The sequence below is a fragment of the Pterocles gutturalis genome, unplaced genomic scaffold (assembly GCF_000699245.1).
Source record: "Pterocles gutturalis isolate BGI_N339 unplaced genomic scaffold, ASM69924v1 scaffold32032, whole genome shotgun sequence".
In the NCBI taxonomy this organism is placed as follows: domain Eukaryota; kingdom Metazoa; phylum Chordata; class Aves; order Pterocliformes; family Pteroclidae; genus Pterocles; species Pterocles gutturalis.
Window position 1 is genome coordinate 21,611 of NW_010108841.1, and position 3,826 is coordinate 25,436.

General features: G+C 41.7%; 1 long non-coding RNA gene across 1 annotated transcript; it reads left to right on the top strand.

Moving 5' to 3' along the window:
- Positions 1 to 505: 505 nt before the first annotated feature.
- On the top strand, positions 506 to 3,595 carry LOC104461255. Its single transcript, XR_727545.1, has 3 exons — positions 506 to 543; positions 1,726 to 1,851; positions 3,424 to 3,595. It is a non-coding gene; the product is annotated as an uncharacterized LOC104461255 (long non-coding RNA).
- The last annotated feature ends 231 nt before the right edge of the window (positions 3,596 to 3,826 follow it).

A 3,826-nucleotide genomic window follows, 5' to 3' on the forward strand; every position in this document is an offset into this window, starting at 1 on the left:
ACCCCAACTGACCAGACAGGTATCCCACACCATATGGCATCATGCTCAGCATGTAATGCTGGGGGAGGAAAAAGACTTTGTCTTCCTAAGTCCCCGTTATGCATGTTGGAGCCCTGCTGTCCTGGGGACAGCTGAACACCTCCCTGCCATGGGAAGCAGGGAATGAGTTCCTTGTTTTGCTTTGCTTGTGCATATGGCTCTTGCTTCACTTATTAAACTGTCTTTATCTTGACCCACGAGTTTTCTTGCTTTTACTCTTCTGATTCTCTCCCCCACCCCGCGAGGGGATAGTGAGTGAGTGGCTGGGTGAGGATGAGTTGCTGGCCAGGGTTAAACAACGACAACAGCTTTCCTTTACTGAAGATGGAACTATTTTCTGCACTTTTGTACATTCAGAGTCTCTTATAGGTTTCAATAATGCATTAATCATAAAGTTGAAAACATTATAGAAAAATATTCTTATACATTAAATACAATTCATTTTATTTCTGTTTTTCAGGAGAAGCAGATATGGACTGGTCCATCTCTAATAAAGACCTGGAGGTAACACACACCACCAAATTGTTCCATAACCCTTTATTTGTATGTTTATTAACAGGCAGAGCAAGATAAATGGGATTGCAAAATCCATCTGTGTTTTTTGTGTGGAATCCTTAGCAGTGTCCTACCAAAAGCAGACGGAGCCGTAGGGAGAGGCTAACTTGCTGGGGCAGGCACAGAGCAGAGAGGGAAGAGGATGGCAGGAATCGGAGTGCCTCCACAGACTGCGAGGAGGAACTCCACCTTCCCAGTCCCTTCAGGGACTAGTAATCATTTCGTGGTGGCTAAGGCATGTTCCCAGAGGCGGCACTAGGAGCCGTCAGTGTTGGGTTAGCCTTCCTGCACTCATAGATGTCGGACTGGACTCAGGAGCTGGTGCGGTTGGGCTGTAACCTGGAATGTTCATGTGAGATGCCGTAGCGTCCAGGAAGAGTGAGCGTCAGCTGTAAGGTCCCACTCCTGATTGCTCCTTCCAAGGCTCAGTAAAGCTTACCTCATCACTTGACATTAACACACTCAAACCTTAAGAGAAATGGTGTTTTTGTACCCCTCCCATTCACTTGTCCAAAATTTTCAGTTTTTAAAAATGGTGACTTTACTAAGCAATGAAGGTTAAAGATGGGATTTTCAGTTCTGTCTGCCTGCACAGAAAGTATGTGTGAGGTCACTGGGAGAGAGAGAGTTGTTTCCAGCTTCTCTTTTTTGTTCTTTTTCCTTTTTAAATCTTTCTTTACAATTGCAAATTGCAGATCTGGTCTAGACTTGTATTGCATTGTACTTTGTCCAAGAAGTTTCCCTTAATGTGTGCAAGGAAACGTGTAACTTGCATTTGCAATTACTGTTATATTTATATTCTGGCAAAAATTACAGTTTGTCATGAAATAGCGTAGTGAGTAAAAGTGTCGTGACTAATCAAGAGAAAGCAAAACTTCATAACTGAAGTTTTAAACAGCAACAAAATATTGTCCCTAAGTGAAAGTCTGAACGAGACAATACTTTTTTTCTAGACAATGCAAGTTGCTCTCTAACAGAATTATCTAGTTCAAACCTGGATGTATAAATTGTACTTGTAAAAAGATAGATTTCTAACTGAATACTACCAGCAGTGACCTTTACAAATTTCCAGTTCTAACAAACGCGAAACCACAGAATCTCAAATAATAAATTCTCTTCTTTTCTTCCCAGGCACAGATCTCCAACTATGCAAGTGTGAGGCACACCAGCATGCGGTACTACACAGCTGATAAAAATGTTACCTGTAGAAACTGTGGTAGACCAGGTCATTTGTCCAAGAACTGTCCTACTCCAAAGGTAAGCGCAGCAGTTCATTTATTTGTAGATGCAGCTGTTGTTTCTAATACTCCTTTTTTTTTTGTGCTTGCCATTAAAAGCACTGCTTCCATGGTTTATTATTTAATTGGAAGGTTGCTTCAGGCTGAAGGATAGCTTGCACAAGATCAGTTTACTATAGAAAGTTATCTGTCTGTTTTGTGGAGGTCATTGTTTTTATTGTTTTTATTAAGGGAAAAGTCTAAACTGAGCATGACGACAGCCAAATATAATATGGAAACTTTTTTTCATGTTGTAAAACCAGTTTTAAGGTGTAAAATGTTTTTCAAGTGTATTTTCAATAAGGAGAACATAAATTTACCCTTAGTAAATGAGTGAGAGCAGATATCTATATAATGAACCACAATTTGAATAATGTTAAAAATTATAGACAAGATCAAATTCAAAATAACTTTAAGCAGCTCTGATAGATGCCAGATATTCAGAAAGTTTGTCCAGGGATAGAGGCTTAAAAATCAGTCACTATATTGTGAAGAAGTGGGGGCAGTTGTGTGAGAGTCTGGATTTACCAGTCTCCCCAGCAAAGTCTGCAAAACCCTCAGTGCCTGAGGCTGTTACCCAGCTGAGACGTGGAGTGGCTGCATCCCACACAGCCCTGGGAGTGAAGATATGCTCACTCGCAGGGAAAACTGGCTTTGGAGAGATACAGCTATGGCCCCAGAGTAGTTTTCAGCATTTTACGTTTGTCGGTCTGTGTGCATGTTTGTGTGAGTCACAAGGCTCACAGACACGTGGTTGTGGCCGGCTGACCCTGGCTGGCAAAGCCCCCACCCAGCCACTCACCTGCACACCCCTTCTGGGGTCAGGGGGAGAACTGGAAGGGAAGAAGGAAGAAAAACTCATGGGTCAAGATAAAGACCATAAAGTAAGTAGAGAAAAACCCCATGAATGCAAAAGCGATCACTCACCCCAGCAGACCGATGCCCAGCCAGTGTCCCAGCAACAGCGACTGTGGAAAACCTCCTCCCCCTGTTTTACTGGTGAGCACCACGTGTATAGCTGTTATCTAAAGCACAGCCCCGTACAGCTGCTGTGAAGAAAATCAACCCCGTCCCAGCCCAACTCAGTGGTCTGTGGCACAGACCGTACGTACAATCCAGTCCAGTACATTGCGTTACATACTGCACATTGTGTGTCTGTGGTACAGTTTTCAGCTTTTAAGAAATTTAGTAAAAAACAGTGTTCATACAAAGTGCCCAACACTTCTGCTCTTTCCAGTTTAATGATTATTTTTGCTGTATTAATGGAGCAAATAACATGCATGCTAGGCATTTAGCAAGTGCTTGTGATGCAAGGTCCAAATCAAGAAAGTACAGGGTGTCTGTGGAGTGACAACTTCATGATTCACTCTGTTCATGGTCTTCCTTCACTTTGATTCCTTGATGAAACACAACACCTCTGCAATTCCTAGTAAGCAGTACACATTTATTTGGGGTGGGTTCTTCTTACCTTCCTTTTCTGATTTTTTTTTCTTTTCTTTAATCTTTTGTAACATTCTCACTTAACATAATTGTGGTTTTTATTTCTCCACAGAAAGTGCCCCCTTGTTGCCTGTGTGCAGGAAGAGGTCATCTACAGAACAGCTGCCCAGCACGATTTTGCTTGAACTGCTGTTTGCCTGGCCACTATTTCAGGGAGTGTCTTGAGAAAGCCTATTGGAACAAACACTGCAACCGCTGTGATATGAAGGGGCATTATGCTGATGTGAGTATGGCCCGTGGCAAAGAGATCATTCATTATTGCTTTTGCATCTGTCAAAAATTGAATTTACAACAACCGCAGCCTTTTCATATTTTCTTTAATTTTACATAGTGCATATTTGTATCAGCATATGGAAATATTTTAATTAGTTATTACTTAACAGTGTCACAGTTTTTGTGAACAATGGTTCAGAGAAAACAAACTGCTGCACTGTAAACACTCGGTCTTTAGTTTA